General features: G+C 44.1%; 1 pseudogene; it reads right to left on the bottom strand.

Annotated features, from left to right (window-relative positions):
- Positions 1-1,771: 1,771 nt before the first annotated feature.
- Positions 1,772-18,391, bottom strand: part of LOC138498530 (zinc finger protein 585A-like) — a 1,446,290-nt pseudogene continuing 1,429,670 nt past the window's right edge.

Genomic DNA, 18,391 nt, shown 5'->3' with positions numbered 1-18,391 from the left:
GCACGCTCTATTACTAACCCGGGTGACTCCTACCTTGCTTAGTTGCTGCTGGTTGATGGCTGGCCACTGGCTTCCCCTGCTGACACCGGCAGACACTAACAGGAGCCGCCTCAGTGGAGGCCACCCTTTGCCTTGGGGCCCTTAGCCACAGGGGCTGCACGGGCAGATGGCTGCCCTGGGAGGGTCAGTGATGACCAGCAGCAACCCAATCAGGGGAGGTGGGCAGGCTGGGAGGAGGGAGGGAAACAGGGACCATGAAATGGATGCCGGGGAGGGAGGTGGAACAATGGCGCTGAGAGTGCTGCGAGCAGCAGATGGAAAATACCAAATAAGGCCCAGGAAGGTCTCTTGTCTCGAGGCTCACCTGAAGATCACTGCCAAAGTGGTGAGAAAGGAGCTTAACTGGCCGGTAGGCTTGATGCACTGCAGGCAATCACACCAAATCACGGGGAGGTGGGCGGGCTGGGAGGAAGGAGGGAAACAGGGACCAGGAAATGGATGCCGGGGAGAGAGGGGGAACAACAGCGCTGAGAGCGCTGCGAGCAGCAGATGGAAAATACTAAAAAAAAAGCCCAGGAGGTTCTCTTGGCTCACCTGAAGATCACCACCATGTCAAGAAACTTGGTTGACCAAGATTGAACAAGGATAACTTTTGGTGAATTAGTCATTCCCTGAAGCACATGATACATTGAAATACCTGTTGGTGTAACTGAGGTATGCTACTGTGTGTGTTTATACATTTTAAACCTTAATGATTAGCTTCAAAGATATTCAGGAATAAGGCATTATTTAACTATTAAGTTCACTTCTGCTCTGTACAGCCTTAACATGTGATATGATTTGTATTTCTTTCTACCTGCCTTGCAGCTGTTGTTTGGTCACTCTTTCCAGCAGTGCTAATGAGAGTCGGGGTGGTTCAGTTTAGTTTGATGTTTACATCAGCAGCTTTCTACTTCCTGTCTGCCAATCAGATTGCAGAGAACAATGGGTAAATCTGCCACAGGTAGCCGCTGATATGGTATGTTCCTGCATGTGTCAATTTCTCTCACCGCAGTCACTTCCACCACTTTCTGCCATTCTCTCAGGAGTGCTGTGATTTTACAGGTGGGCAGTGGGTGCACCGACACTTGGGAGTTGTTACATCATCATCTTCTGTATTTTCAAAGCACCCATTGTTCATACGTGCCTGAATCATCACAAATCATACTCTAAACGTGTTACAGCCCAGTTTATTTTTTGAGATTGATATGGACTGATCTGTTGAATGAAACATAAGTTGAGAGAATTCAATCAAATAGGATTCTACGGATATAGCATTACACCTGTTGTGGTCAGAATTGTGTATCCTCAAGGAAAACTCAAAGAAATACAGACCTGTTGACAAGAAAGTTTAAAAGTGCACAATAACATTCACTGCAGCACAAAACTGGAACAGAGGTGGTCACCCCACTAATTAAAACAAATGAATCGCCTCTGTTCCAGGACGCAGTTTACACAAAATGTCAGGGAAAAAGATTTAAAACAAACAGAGTTACTAACATTTCATTTTTAATGTTAACACAGTGACATATTGGCTGAAGCTCAATATTCATTTCATCAGCATTTCACTCAGTGTATGAATCCCGCTGGAGGCTTTTACATCAGACATGTCAGTTTATCCAAGACCAGCTTTATTTTGTAAACATTTATGTCCACTATTCCTTCTTGAAATTTAGAGAACAGCTGTGATATCATTAAACCCACAACTCTCATTTCAGACAGAAAGACACCATTTCATTTCCAGATGTGCATGACTTTTATTGTCTCACAACACAGTGCATATTTCTATTACATTTGCTCTTTCGACTCTATTCACAAAATGTCACTTTTCTAAAATACATGTCCACATAATTTGACATCTTCTCTGTGCCCTTCTCATCAAACCAATTTCTTTTAAATTAGTACTTTAATGGTGGGCATGCCCCCTCCCTTGTGTAATCACACCCCCACATGTCGATCCCAGGCTAGGGAATCATCTACTAATCCTAAATGCACCAATAGAAATAGGAAATAGTGTAATACAGTACAGGGGATCCTGGGGAGAAAAGGAAACTGTAGAACATGCTACAAACAGTGGAAACACTGCAGCATTCAGCGAGGATGGCACTCCTGGTGAGGCATGCATTTCTTGGAAACTTACTTCTGGAGTAATATTGGAGATTCCAGTTTTATGGATGCCATTCTCCATGCTTTCCCTTTGCAAAACAGTCTTTGCACATGTGTTGCGCCAAGCTTAGTCTAACTGCCATATGAGAATATAGCCTTTTCCATTTCCATTTTTAATATTCAGGAGGGCTCCAAATAATTTAGATTTGGGGTATTTTAATCCCTATGTGTTGATGTTCAAAGTAAAATTACTTTATGGGGGTGTACAAATTTAATTCCCAATAGAGACATTTCTAATGGATTCCTTCCTGTCACTGATTTCTCATCTAGAATATCCAGATCCTAGCACAGCTGTTCCTGCTATCAGGTGGCTCAGCACAACTCTCCGTCAGGTCCGTCTAAAGCCTCTATGTGCTTTGCACCAGAAACGACATTGAGGTCAGTATAAGTAGTGGAGTCATGCCCCATGACCTCAGTTCCTTTTTTCCATGCATTCACACTTCAACAACGCAGCATTGTGGACTCCGCAGGAATATGTCCCACATCCAATCAACACTTTTATATCGAAAAAGTATGACATTTACAACAAGGAAGGCAACAAGATCCCATAGGTTCTAGAGAGGAGAGACTTCCCCGAGGAGTTCTATGGGAGTGGCAACAGGCTGAACCTGGCAGATGACCTGCCAGGGGCAAGAGGTCTGGATTGGGCATTCTACCAGCACCAACACCAGGTAAACCTCATGCTGCTTTTTAGTGCGTGATGGGAAAGGTGGGCGATACCCTGGGTCCCTCTGCGCCGCCCACGACAAGTGCAATACAAACTCTGCAACATTCTGGATGATGCACCAAAGAGGCGCTGCTGCCCTGCAATGTGGTGGTAGAGGCACCAGTGTTGGAAGCGTGGGAGAAACCTGCCTCTGTTGCCCCTAATGGGCACAGACCTATCATGGAAGCACTGTTCTGCACCTTCTGACCCAGCTTTCCTCGCTGACCACGCATCACCTGAAAGCCTGGTGGTATAGGCCACTACAGTGATCCTGAAAACTTCTACCTTTCCTTCCCTTACACTGGACAGGGAAAGCAAAAGGCTGGACGCATGGGGCAAGAAAGTGTTCACGTCAGGCAGTAGTGGTGCGAGCCATGAACGCATCTTGTGCCATGGTGAAGTTCTCCTTTGGCCCCTGCTCAGCCTTAGTCAGTGCAGCAGAGCACGTTCCAGAGGGCAGAGAAGCAAGAAGACTGTGGTTATGGAGAACTGTGTCTCCCCGAAGGTGGCTCATCTGGCCCCACGGGAGAACATCACATCAGATGCATTGAGCAGACAGACCTCAGCCTACTACAAGTGGGAGCTCTGTCAAGAAGTTCTGGAGGAGATCGCTCTTAGGGGTGGGGGGTGACACACTCATAAAGTGGACCTCTTCCCTTCCAGTGTCAACCGAAAGCGCGAGTTCCGCTACAGAGAATGTCTTCATTAGGGAGCCCACCGATCCCAGTCATCCCATTGGCCCTCAGGAGATCCCGTCTGTTCAAAACCACACTGATCCTGATCGCCCTGGACTGGGCCAGAGAACGAGTAATCCGGAGTTGGACAGTTCCATCTGCCCTTCCTTGCGCCAATGAGTAGACTTGAGAGGGGCTGGTTCTCCACCTGAACCTCAGCATCCTTACACTTCATGCTGGACTACTGAGGTGCTAAGATACAAGGGGTGGTCCTTTCAGCTCTGAGGCCAACTACAAAAACCATGTATGCCTGCAAGTGGCATACATTTTTTCAATATGGTGCCGGGAGAGGGTCCTGGATCCTTTGTCCTGTCCTCTGCCCCATGTGATGGACTTTCTGCTTTGCTTGGCCCAAAACGGGCCTGCAGATGGACACTTTGAAAGGTTACCTTGCCACTATTTCTGTGTTCGAAAGGTCCCTAGAAAAGGGCTTTTTTTCACAATCAACACTGTTATGCAGTTCTTGTGGGGTTGATATAACCACTTTAATCCCTGACAGTTTGTAGTTCAGGTGTGGGATATGAATTTAGTTTCAACTTTTCTAATGGGCGCTCCATTCGGGCCCTTTCATTCCTGTTCCATTAGATTGCTCACCATTAAGGTGATTTGGCTGGTTGCCATCACGTCCGCGAGATGGGTGAGTGAGCTCCAGGATTTGTTTTACCTCCCCATTTGTTTTTTTCCAAAGAGAAGGTGACTTTGAGAGCGATACCCTCTTTTCTGCCAAAGGTGGTCTCAGAGATTTCCATCTCTCAGATCCATCTTCCTGTGTTCTTCCCTCCACCTCACCCTTCCAAGGCAGAGGAAAGATTTTTGACTGGACCCAATACGGGTCCTTAATTTCTATGGGCCTCATTACGAGTCTGGCAGTAACCGAGACGGAAAAACTGGCAGGTTACCGCCGGATTCGTATTACCATTCCGCCTCCATGATTCCCGGAATTACTGGGGCATTACGACCCCGGTGACAAGGGAATTCCGGAGGCAGAATTGTGTAAGTCCCCATTCCTGACTCCATGGGGGTGGGGACAATGGAAACACAGGTTCCGTCTATGACGGAGCCAGTGTTTCAATTTCTGCCTGGAGGCGGGTGGTGTTATACCCGCCAGGTCAGACCTGGCGGGAGTGACACCTCCCGCCTGCAGGACTCTTAATCATCCGGTCCAGAAAGAACTGTGGTGGCGGTTTTACCACCACCGTTCTTTCCGGACCAGCAGGGTCATAATGAGGCCCTATGCCTCTCATACTCGAGAGGCTAGGAAGGATGACCAGATTTCTGTTGGCTGCGCTGGTGCTCATGCTGGCAGGGCTGTGACCAAACAGACCCTGTCCAGGTGGATCATTCTCTGCATCTCAAAATGCTATGATCTGGGTGTGAAAGATGTGGCCGAGGGTCTCAGGGCTCATTGTACGAGGAGGGGCTGCCACCTTTGCCCTGCAGAGGTGGGTGCGGTGTCCTGAACATTTGCCAGGCAGCAACGTGGGCGTCACTGCACACACTCGGTAATCATTACTGCTTGGATTCCCTTGCGGGCCAGGATACCCATTTTGATAGGGTAGTCCTGTTTTCTGGTTTAGGTGGTGTGCTGGCTTTCCTCCCTCCTCCACATTATGTACTGCATTGGAGTACATCATAGATGAGGAATCCGTGGCAGGAAGGAATCCATTAAAAGAACAAATGATTTTCCTCTCCGTAATGTTCCTTCTGATGGATGTTCCTGCCATGGATTCCTCATTGCACTTCTTACCTGCCCCTCTTCTGGAAAACTAGTACACCATCAGTTCTACAGTCCCTCAGTATCAAGAGTGCTAGGGAAGGAGGGTGGAACTGAGGTCATGGGGCACAGCCAGGCAACTTATACTGGGCCAGATATAATTTTGGTGCAAAGAGGAGTTTGACCGATACAGAGCTGTGCAGCGCCCCCTAGCAGCAGAAAGGTTTCTGGAGAACAGCTGCACGAGGATATGGATATCATAGATGAGGAATCTATGGCAGGTATATCCATCAGAAAAAAAATTGCAGAGGCGCAAGTCATGTGTTTTTTTTTACTTAAGTAGCAAGAAATTGCAACTTTGTAATTCACATTACTTTACGGCTAGCAATTCATGTAAAATAAAATATACATTACTTTATAGTTTCTCGACATATCAAGCAGAAATCCCTGTAGACCACCATCTACTGGCACTGCCTGGCTGGCATCACTGGGCTGAACATAATCATGAACCAGAGTGGGAGAAAGCAGGAAGGTTGGCACCGATTTGTCCATTGCTTCCAATTGTACAGTTGGGAGTTTGGCTACTTTTTTGAAGGGAGTGTTCGCCAATTTATGGGGAGTAAATAGTTAATACACAGATTATCTGTAGGGTTGGCATCAAGAGATGCCTTTTATTTGTTTATTAAGAACATCTTTCCCTATGGCACTTATTCACCCAAAGGTTTATGGGTTCTAACAGCAGGTGGACATTGAAACAGGAGAATCCAGCACAATTAAGGAAAGAAACCACAGATGAGTCTTCTGCAAGCTTAGACAGAAGGTGTTACAGATATAGGGAGTAAAAACCAAAAAAAAAAAAAGGTTCACCACCTCCTCATCTAGAGGAATGAATTTAAACGTACAGGAAGGTCAAGGGTAGAAGGATAAAATGCAGAAAGCGGGGACTTTTGCCATAAAAGGCACAATGAGTTAGACAAAGCACATTAAACTCAATCTGAGGAGGTCACAGGAAACCATACGGACTGTAATGAAACAGTGATATGGCCACATTTCTCAATGGATGAAAAATGCAGGTTGGCACTTTGTGCCACCTGACATTAGTCACATATGCCAGTGAGCACAGAAAAAAAATGGCATTGCCATAGTCAAATCTAGAAATAATTAGGGTTATAACAACTGACAGAGTATGAAGGTTGAGAAGCATCTATAAAAGGGCTGGTTGACCTGCTGAGGCGATGCTATGCTGGGATCCTGTCAGAGGGAGCAGGGGGTGCATGCCTTAAGCTGCACCTTTGAGTCAGGATTGGGTTAGTATTGCAGTGGGGTTTGCTTGATGGAATAATGTACTCCAATTTTGCTATGCATTGAACATTATGATATACATTGAAATATGTATTGCTTGATATATGGTGACTTGCCAATGGATAGGTTTAACGAGCCTATACAAGCTATTACTTTAGGTTTAAACTTTGTGATTTGCCTTTAGAAATGAAATGCCAGTTTATACATATTGATTCAATGATGGAGCAGGTCTATTTGGACTTTGATTTTCCTGAAGCAGAAGGGATGAGGCTGGACAGGACTTTTGTGTCTTTGTCAATGGAAAGGCGATTTAAACCCCAGGTGGAGTTGGACAGGGCTTTATATGCTTGACATGTATTTGAATTCCCTTGACTAAAGAAGTGATGTAGATTGATTTGATGCTTACCAAACAAATGTGTTCGAATTCTATGTGAGCGTGGAGAGTTGGAATATTGTGTTATTCTAGAAAGAAAGTATGAAGGATGTGTATACATGTAAATAAATACTTTCTTTTTACAAAGTTAGTCTTCTTGGCTCTAAGACGTTGGTCCAAATGAAATGCTAATTGATAACACGGTTATGTAATGCATATTATGCCTCTCTCCCGGAAGCCTTTCTGTTTTGTGAAAACCTTCTCTATCCATATCTGCATGAGACGCAATAGGAACTGCCGTGGATGTGTTGCAGAATCTGGGAGTAAGTTGTAAGGGTTGTACGTTGATAGAGCTGTGCAATGGAGTTGGGACGGGAAATGCACTCTGAGCCCCTCCAAATCCACTTTTAGAATCTATGTAGAAAGAGCATAATATCAGTACTGAAAAAGACAAGATGCCCTCTGGGTTTCATTTCAGTAGATGGAAGCATCCCTGTTGCATGAGGAGGGCGCTAGACCTTAGCTAAGGCGAGAGATGGGGGGAGACCTCCACTTAAGGTCAGAGCCCTTACTAGCTGCCAGGGTCCCAAGGGACACCCCATATATCCTACAAGGGTCTATAGTTATTGATTCAACCACACAGTCTTTTAAGCTTTTCCAAAATGTTGGTGCCAATTAATTTGCATGAGGTCCTTAGGCAAAGTGTTCCATAGGATGGTTACCTTAATATAGAAGGTACAGTCTCACTTCTTAATATTCCAGAAGGGATGCATTTCAAACAGCAGTGATTCAATAATCATAATCAGCCATCATTTGTGTGCCCAAGGAAACCGAGAACAGCTGCAGATGCAGGTTCTTCACAGTATTAGTCAGCCATGCCAAACTCAGTATCATTGTAGAAGCACCTCCTTCTATCAGAAGCACCTTCAATTGCAGAAGAGATGTCACCACCTACATGTTATGTCTCATGGCAGATAAGAACATCCTGTGTACTCAAGTATTCGCCACATTCACTATGCTGAAATAGACCCAGGCATGCATGTTTTGTCTGGTGCCTAATAAGGGGACTGCTCCAACTGAAGCATTTTCCACATTCAGTCCATCAATCCGTTTTCTCTGCTCCATGTATTCTCCGGTAGCGAATAAGATCACTCTTCCAAAAGAACCACTTCTACGTTCACTACACGTATGAGGTTTCTCACCTGTATGTAAGGGCTGATGGTAAATATGACCTGCCTTATGACTAAACCAGTTCCCACACTCATCGCAGTTATGCGGTTTTCACATGTATGTGTTCTATGGTGGGTAATAAGACTTCCCTTCCGAGCAAACCCTTTCCCAAATTCAATGCACTCCTAAGGTTTCTCAACTGTATGTGTTCTCTGGTGACGAGTAAGATGTTGCTTTTGAGCAAACCCTTTGCCACATTCAATGCATGCATAAGGTTTTTCACCTGTATGTGTTCTCTGGTGAATAGTAAGACCTCCCTTTGTAGCAAACCCGTTCCCACATTCAATGCACTCATAAGGTTTCTCTCCTGTATGTGTTGTCTGGTGTTTAATAAGATGTGCTTTAAGAGCAAACCCTTTCCCACATTCTACGCACTCATACGGTTTCTCTCCTGTATGTGTTGTCTGGTGTTTAATAAGATGTGTTTTATGAGCAAACCCTTGCCCACATTCCATGCATACATAAGGTTTCTCACCTGTATGTCTTCTCTGGTGGCTTATAAGATTTCCTTTATGAGCAAACCCTTGCCCACATTCAATGCACTCATAAGGTGTCTCGCCTGTATGTGTTCTCTGGTGGCTAATAAGATTTCCCTTCCGAGCAAACCCTTTACCACATTCAATGCACTCATAAGGCTTTTCTCCTGTATGTGTTCTCTGGTGGCTACTAAGATCTCCCTTCTGAGCAAACCCTTTCCCACATTCAATGCACTCATAAGGTTTCTCACCTGTATGTGTTCTCTGGTGGATAGTAAGTTCTCGCTTTGTAGCAAACCCATTCCTACATTCAGTGCACTCATAAGGTTTCTCACCTGTATGCATTCTCTGGTGAATCCTAAGAACTCCCTTTGTAGCAAACCCTTTCCCACATTCAGTGCACTCATAAGGTTTCTCACCTGTATGTGTTCTCAGGTGGATAATGAGCTCTCCCTTTGTAGCAAACCCATTCCCACATTCAGTGCACTCATAAGGTTTCTCGCCTGTATGTGTTCTCTGGTGAATATTAAGAACTCCCTTTGTAGCAAACCCTTTCCCACATTCAGTGCAATCATAAGGTTTCTCACCTGTATGTGTTCTCTGGTGCTTAATAAGATGTCCTTTCTGAGCAAACCGTTGTCCACAATCAACGCACGCATACAGTTTCTCACCTGTATGTGTTCTCTGGTGGACAGTAAGCTCACCCTTTGTAGCAAATACTTTCCTGCATTCAATGCACTCATAAGGTTTCTCACCTGTATGTGTTCTCTGGTGAATACTAAGAACTCCCTTTGTAGAAAACCCTTTCCCACATTCTATGCATTCATAAGGTTTCTCACCTTTATTAATTTGCTGGTGGCTGATAACTGTAACATGCACATGGACGCCATTATCAAATTCAGTGCACTGATAAGGTTTTTCACCCATGTCCTCATGCGGGCAATAATTATGTTCTTGAGATGGCAATTGTTCCCACATTTTGTGCACGTGTAAAGTGTCTTGCCAGTTTATTTTGTCAGGTGCCTTGACTTAAGCAGACCCTTTTCAATTAACCTTTTCCAAATTCAAAGCACAAATGAGAAATGCTTTTCTTACTGCACATAACACATTGTCATTTTCATGCTAGATATACCTCTCCCTCAGGATTTACAGAATGAACACGCTTGGTTACTGGATGTTACCACAAAGTGTTTGCATGGAAGGAAGTCATCATGTATCAGCAGGCTTCGCAATCACAGTTCCTGAATACTCTGAAAAGGCAACTGGACCCCAAACTTGCGCTCGTCTAAAATGCTTAGAAGTTGCATTCTAACAATGAAGCCTTTCACCGCGTTAGTCCAGAGAATCAAACAATCACTGTTGTTGCATTTCTGGGGCATCAGTCACCTATTAACATAAAAGGAGATGCACATTATTAGCTTCAACACGTTCACAATTGCAGGCAGCACATGTAATAAGACTCTACTCAGTAGTAGTGATGTTAACTCCTCACATAGTAACTTATTTGACATTGAAGTGCCATCTATTGGGGAAAGGCACCCAAATAGGTGGCAGAGAAGTGGGGCTCCAATGGGAACATTTAGTGGAACTGAGGTAACATGCAGCAGGAATAATCTGATTAATTTTTATTTAGAAATGTTTTGCATCGAAAACACTAGGAAAGAAAACAGGCTGGGTGAACAAACATCTTAAATGCATATTTTAATCCTCAGGAACATGTATATATTCTACCAATATATTTATTCAGAAATGACTAAATTTGCGCATTGGTAGCTCCCAATTTCCATACACAAATGATAAAGGCAGGCGTTTTCCACCAATCAGACGCCTGCTTGAACAGTCCATTGTGTAATCACTGATGACTTGTGTAATGGCCCAAATATGAATAATATAACCAATAGCACAATCGAGGAAACAAGGACAGAATTGTGATTTAAAGGGAAAGCGTTAATCTCTTCCCATGGTGAGAATGGCACAGGCCATGCTGCCACTACATTCAAACATTGGGGGTCATTATAAGGTTGGCGGTAGCCATACCGGTAAATAGTGGCACGGCTGCCGCCGGAGTCATGAATTTTCCGGCACCCAGGAATGGGCAATTACCAGGGCATTACAGCCCCGGCAGATCCAGTAATTGGCCATTCCCGGGCGCCGGAAAAATATTACTCCCCATTCCCATTTGAGTCCCATTGGATTCAATGGGAATGGGGAGGAGGGATGCACCAGCACCATTCATGAATTCTGTCAAGGTCTGCTAGTAGACTCGTAGTTTGCTGGTCCGGTAACAACGGTGCTAGTAGCTTACCGGCACCATTGTTACCGGACCGGCAAACTTGTAATGAGGCTCATTGACTTTAAACCTAGATAAGCTTGATTTTTTTCTGTCAATCCTGGAGATGAGGTATGGGTTTGGATTTTGTGTCACAAACCAAAACAAAGTGTATGAGAGACTCCATGAACTCCACAATATCAGCCCATTTGCCTTCCTAATTGTTTATATAAATTCCGCATTGCCAGGTACTAAATGTAATTGGCCAGAGGGATCCCACTTCCGTTTCCCTGTACAAAATACCACAGTCTAGTTTTTATTAAAAAAAATGTTTTAATTTTATTTGTACTTAATCCAAAAAAAAAAGATTATTACGAAGTGTGCTTTTTGTCGTGGACTTTTCATAAAAGATCTTGTCTCTCGCCCTCGTTTTCAGCTATATCCTCGACAAATTTACTGCTTCCAATATCTTGTATGTAGCTATTTGCCATTTCATTTTGTCTCCTCCAATCAAACGAGACCAACATATTTGTTTGTCCGACATGATAAAATCCGAGAAGATGGGTCTTAAATATCGTTCTCTTATATGTTGGTTTGCAGCACATTTTAGAAGTAGGTGACAAATTGATTCTTTTTCTTGTGTCTTGCAGAAGCGGCAAAAATTTGTTTCAGTCTTGCCTCTAATGGCCAAGATTTCATTCGTCGGCAACAAGTTGAGGCGGGCACGTAGCAACATGTCTCTCCCCTTCCAAGATGGAAATTTCTTAATGTATTTTTGGAGCTCGTTGACCTTTTTGGTGTTTGGAGGCAGGTGTGTGGTTAGTTTGTTCTTTAATGCTGTTTCCAGGGTCGATATCCAGTCGAGCTCTCTTATTTTTGTGAGTATTTTCTTTGGATTATTGATTAATGTTTCTTCATCAGCCTGTCTCCTCCAAGACTCTGATGTTCTCTTCTTTCCAGTTTATGAGCCGTTTGCTGGCGTTTCGTTTTATTTCCTGATTTACAAGATTGTAAATTGACGGAGGCCATGCCATTCAACATTTCCTGTATAGCATTTGTGTTGATTGTTCCACTGTACTTACTTTTGAGAGACGGTAAACTAAGCTCTAGGCGGATCGAAGCCCCCGAGGTGGATTTCGGTAACGTCGGCACTTTCCTCAAAAATGTAGCCTCCAGTTTTGACTAGGTGTTAGTAGGTAAATTAATCATTGCATCCCCTCCATATGTTGGTGTTGGCATCACCTTTTTCTTGTAGAATTCTCGTACTGGAATTAGTGAATATCTACCAAATTTGTTGTCTATGTCCCTGGCTTGGGCTGTCATTTTGTTGACTTTCATCATTAAAGCTGCTTGCATCGCTTTGTCCTGTTTTGAGGAGTCTAATGTGACTCCTAGATATTTAAAATCAAAAACTTTTTCGATCGGCATTCCTTCCAGGTTTAATCGTGGTTTTTCTTTTTTTCTAGAAGAAGCCTCGAATGTCAGTAATTTCGTTTTTTTTACATTGATTTCCAGTTTGTTTTTTTGCGTGTAGCTTTGTCAATTGACGTTGTAGTCCTATTGGAGTGTGGTCCAATAGGACAAGGTCGTCCGTGTACAGAAGCAGCGTTATTGAAGTTTTGCAGAGTTTTGGTGGAAATTATCGTATTTCTGTGTCTTCTTTGTTAATGTCACCAATAAATGCCAGGAAGAGAGTCAGCGCCAAAGGGCACCCCTGTTTCACACCTCATGCTGTTGCAATTGGAGATGACAAAAGTAAATTTTGATCCAGACGGATGCGCATATTGGTGTCGGTATACAGCACCTTAATTGGGTTCAATAGGGCAGCTAGACAATCCCAGGCTTCCAAATTTGACCAGAGACTCGGCCTGTCTATACGGTCAAAGGCCTGAGTGAGGTCAATGAAAGCGACAAAGATTCTTGCACCCCCTTCCAATACTTTGGCAGCCGTGCCCATGTTTTTCTTAAATCCCGTTTGGAAGGGATCGTCGCAGGGGGCTTTAGAGGCCCAGATCTTGAAGCGGTCGAGAAGCATCGAACCAAACACTTTCCCCATTACATCAAGCAACGCGATTGGTCTGTAATTCGCTGGGTCCTTTTTTTCTCCTTTCTTGAAAATTGGTACCACTGTAGCCGATTTCCATGAGGGCGGTATCGTTTTTAAATCCGTACATCTTCTGAAGATTTTGCTCAAGAGACTGGCCCACTCCTTTGGGTTTGTTTTTAAGTCCACATTTGTGATCCCATCGGAACCTGGCACTCTTGAGTTTTTCAAACCAACGATCCTTAATCGGATCTCCTCTGGGTCGTCCACTCTTACCCATGGGTCAATTTTGTGCTCCGTTGATGACATTGTTGCAGTTGTTGGAGCCAGGTACATGTTTGCGAAGCATTTTATTCATGTTGTTTCACCAATTTCACTTATTTTAGATTTTTCTTGTACCTCGATGGTAGCTCTCAGGGTACTCCAAAATTCCCTTGTATTTCTGCCACTTATGATTTTTAGGATGTTTTCTGAGTCTTGTTGGTAGAGGTTCAGTCTATGTCCGTTTACCCATGACTTGTAGTGTTTTGTTGCAATATCCGCTTCTTTTACTGCTGCTGATGTTGCGATAAATTTAGCTCTGCGCTGGATTCTTCGAAGCTTGCAGCGTTTCTCGATCAAAGTTTTATCAAACAGGTGTCTTGGAGGATTTCCGCCTATCTTTTTTGAAAGTGACGTCTTTTTGTACTTTGTCAAGAGAGGAATATAGTCAGTTTTGTTTGCGCCATTTGTCTCCGACATAGAGCTAAATCTATTTTCTATGTCTGCGATAGACTCTCTAGACAGTTTTAATCGATTTCCCTGGGCTTTGATGGTTATGTTGAATTCTATATGGTCATTCAAAGGACCTAAAGACTCCCAAGTGGTCGAAAGAGGGTTATGGACACTGGCTCTTACACGTGTTATTTCAAATGATTTAGTTACAGCCAGGATCGGTTCAGTAACAAAAATGTAATCTATTGTCGCATTGGTTTTATTTATTTCCCACGATGGTGGACGCTTTGAGTCTGGAAAAGCTTCATGGAGGTTGTGTAGGTTTCTCGAGTCCATCAGTCGGGACCATAATTTGCCCGCTGTTCGCCTGTCGAGTTGTTTACTTGCTTTTTTCTGGATTCTGAAGCCCCTACACAGGTGGCAATCAGGTCGCCACAAATCAGGAAGTATTTTACCAGGTGATCTGCCAGTGCCTTGTCTATTACCGCCTCTATTTTTTTTTAGAAAAACAGTTGTTTCCGTAGTAGATGGATTACAGTAGATATTGGCTATTATTAATGTAGATTTTTCATACCCTGCTTTGTTGTTTGCCTGGCGAGTCCCTGAAGCCTTAACCATCAGTATCATTAAATTACTAATCAATGTTTCTTCCAGTTTGATCCCACAGCCATTTTTGCAGGTGATCAATAGCCCAGATGAAGGTCTTCCTTGGCGCACTTGTTTGGCCGGTACCAGGATAAGTTCAAAACCCCTCATTGAGGGTGGTTCAATCAGCCAGGTCTCCTGCAGGCATATTAGGTCATATGACCCCCAAGTCCATGTCGCTCGTGGATAGTAGGTGAGTATGACCTCTCGTGTTCCACAAGCACATCTTTATCAACCGATTTTGGTGGATCAAGCGAGGTCTTTCCCGATGGATGTCTCCAATGCATTGCTATCTTTACTTTTTTTCCGTTAACGCTTTTGGCAACCAAGACCAGATCCCTTTCATTGGCTCAAATCTTTTTGAGGGTTCACACTCAGTTGTTTTTTCGTTTCGGTCTTCTTGTGGACTAATTCCCCTGCATCTGTTGGTCTTTCTTATGTCTTTTGTCTCCGTTGGTCTGTCGTAGTTGCTGTTTTCTTTGAAGGTAGACAACTTCGCCTCCGGTCTCCTTTCTTGTTTTGGGGCTTATATGAGTAGTCTTCATTTGAATTTTAGGGATTTGCTGTTTACAGGGCTTTGAGTCTTGCTTTGAGTCTTGCTTTTCCTGGCGCGTCTTATCTTCTTTGCTTTCTGACGTATTTTTTTCAGTGCCGGTTGCTGAGTACACTTAACTCATATCCCACATCTTCTAGTTCTGTTTTACTGTTAGTGATGATGTTTTTTAGCGTTGTTGATGCTATGTGCAGCATGGTTCTGGCTTTGGCATCTTCATGGCTTGGCTCTACCACCAACAGCTCTTCTGATTTGATGTATTTCAGGTTTTGAATATACTTGAAGAGTTTTAACACCGAGTTTCTATTCAATGTTATCTTGTCTCTATTTTCTTCCACTTGAATCAACTTGATTCGCCATTTTGCTTGGTCCACTTTTCTTGGTTTTTGATTGTGCGTTTGCATCTTAGATCTGTAATAAAAGCCTCTTACCCTTGAGTCCCTTGGTGAAAGGAAGCGGCTCTTCTCATTGTTTCTAGGTCTAATTGTTCTTAGATTTGGTGCGGGGCCGTGTTGGCGTTTGCCTTCTTGGGCTTTTTCGGTTTCTCCCTTGATCCTCCCGAAGATGCTGAGATTCGTCTTGCTGTCTCCTGTCTGGTTGTTCATTTTCATGGGCCTTCTGCTGTGAGTGGGAATGCTTTTGCACTTTCTCTGAGTATCTGGAAGTTCATTTGTCTGGGGTTCTTGATCTGGCCCTTTCTCTTTCTTTTTTCATTACTTTCATCATCTGTTTTAAAATTATCTGCCTTGAGGTTTCTGGAGGCCGACTGTCTTTTTTGTTTTGGCTTTTCTCTTTGACCATAGTTTGTTTCGCAAAGTTCTCACTACTCTTTACCTTCTTCCTCGGTGAGTACTCTGTTTAGCTGGTTTTCCTGCTAGTTTGGGGGTTTGGTGTTTCGCTAGTTCTGTCCGAGTTTGAGGCCATCGGAACATGTTCTGATAGGTGTTGACTCAGATTCATCAATTCATCATTTTCAAGAAAATCATTTGTCGTCGTTGGAGACGGGCTGCCTTTTTTTCTTTTTCTTTTTCCAGCCTTTCTTCCTTTTTCATTTGTTGTGCATTTACGTCACACTCTCCAGTTTGTAATGATTCTTTTTGAGTTACTGGGCGCGAGAAAAATTGGAAGATGCCTTCTGCTGTTTGAGTTCTGAGTTTATTCATTCTTGGTGAGGTTATCTTTTTTGTTTTCAGTGTAGTGTCAATTTGACCTGGTTGTGACTTAGTATTCACCCTTTTGTTTGTAGCCTCATTTGGTATTTTATTTGATGTTAAATCAATCGTGGTGATGGTTTGAGTCCCTATTGTTTTTCCCACCACTATCTGTTCTTTGTCTTGCCGCTTCACTTGTTGGCATGTAGGCGCTGCGACCTCGTTAGCTTCCAAGGTATTTTTTTTCCTTGCTTCTGAGGCAATGATGTAGGCTTCTAAGAAGATAACTCTGCTGTACATCATCGCTTGTATGCTTGTGTGGTCTTTCAGCGAGTCTGCAATAGCTTCATAAAGCTTCATGAATGGTGATAACGCTATATTTACTGATGACATGATGGAGAGTAGGTCCATCTTTTTGTTGGGAGGGTCCGCTGGACTTGCCGATTGTTGTTGCGTGGAAAGTCTCCTAGTTGGTGAATCATTTGAAGTTATCGTGTTTGGCCATTGGCTTCGTACCGGCCTTGTAGTTTCTAATGAGCCTCTTTGATTTCTGTTTTTGTCTATAAGGGGGCTGTAGCTTTCATTCCCAACCGTATAAATTATGCTGTGGTTTCGTGGCTGGGCCTTGGCTTATTTCGGTCATATAAGGCGGGAATTGTATATCTTCGGGGATTAACCTCTCCGTCATCCTACTCGACTGCCGTGTAGGTGTTGCCCGCTCAGTTAGCTTTGACTCAGACTGCTGAGCTAGTTTTTCAGGTGTTGTGTGAACTCCTTCTGGGATTCCTTTTTTTCCTTTCTGTAGGGACAAAGCCGTTTCTCCCGTCAATGTTGATTTGTCTGATGTTAGTTGGGAGAAACCCTCATTTGTTTCTGTTATTGGACTGCTGGAACCGTCCATTTCATCAGTGATGTACATCTTTTCCTGAGGCTTTTCATTTTCAATTTGAGTAACTGGTAGAGGGTTCCCCGTTAGAGACACTTTGTCAGAATTCACCCTCTCTTCACTCATGTTTGAATCGCTTTGCGGGATCAGGTTGACATGTGGTTCTGACAATTCTTGTGGCTTCGTTGGCAGAGATGCCAGTTTGGGTTGCTCCATGTCTACGCTCTCTCCTTGGTTTGGTTGATTTAATGTCCCCTTACTCTCATCTGCAACAGCAAATTTTTTGGAGGTGAGCTTTTCACTAGCATTGTATTCCAGTCTTCGTAGTTTGGAAAAAGGTAAACATTCATTTAGGGCTTCCAGAATTTCCAAGTCCGAAAGCTCCATGGGATAGTGTCCATTCGATGATCTTTGACTTCCTTGGGCCGTGAAATAGTTTTTTACAGAATTTTTGGCTGACCCTCCCTCCCGTCGTTTGGTCTGTTTTTCTTTGACTTTGTCCAAGGTTGTTTGTTGTATTTGTTGTGTTTGTTTGGGCTTTTGCAGCAACTTATTCATTTTGCGTACCCTTTTACTATTTTACTAGTCCGCCGCGTGGAGAGAGACCGGATCCAGGACACACACCGAGGCGGACACGGCAACAGGTACAGTTTGTGGTTGGTGAAGATGTTGAGGCCTCTCCTTAAGCATGTCCTCCAATGGAGAAAGGGGGGGGGTTGAATGAATTTTGTTTTACTGCTTCCATTGAAACAGCCGGGTCCTTATACATAGACTGTTGTCCGGCCACCTCTGTTTGAACCATTTCGTTGTAGCTCCAAGACTCCAAGCTTGTACGCTCATTTGTCCTACATGGGGTGATCAGCGTCTGTTCCTTTAAGATGTTTATCTGGTGTTTTTGGCCAGATTTCTGGGTTGATTTTGCGCTTCTTAGGCGTCGACCTTCCTCTTCCTCTCTAGAGGAGTCATTTAAGTCAATAACTCTGCTTGCTCTGGCAGCCCCGACAGTCATGACTGCAGGACTGCCACTCGTCGTCCACTCCGCATCCGCTCCGCGGGTGGGTGGAGTTTTTATGCAGGTCCTTCCACAGAGGTCAGCACAATGGAAATGAGAGACAGACTCTCCGACAGCACTGCAGGACTGCCACTCGTCGTCCACTCCGCGTCCGACCGCGGGTGGATGGAGTTTTTATGCAGGTCCTCCCACACAGGTCAGCACAATGGAAATGAGAGACAGACTCTCCGACAGCACTGCAGGACTGCCACTCGTCGTCCACTCCGTGTCTGCTCCGCGGATGGATGGAGTTTTTATGCAGGTCCTCCCACACAGGTCAGCACAATGGAAATGAGAGACAGACTCTCCGACGGCACTGCAAGACTGCCACTCATCGT

Source organism: Ambystoma mexicanum, chromosome 5q (assembly GCF_040938575.1).
Source record: "Ambystoma mexicanum isolate Mex_15411 chromosome 5q, UKY_AmexF1_1, whole genome shotgun sequence".
In the NCBI taxonomy this organism is placed as follows: Eukaryota; Metazoa; Chordata; class Amphibia; order Caudata; family Ambystomatidae; genus Ambystoma; species Ambystoma mexicanum.
Note: the sequence above shows the minus strand (reverse complement) of the source record. Positions and strands in the feature narration are given on the sequence as shown.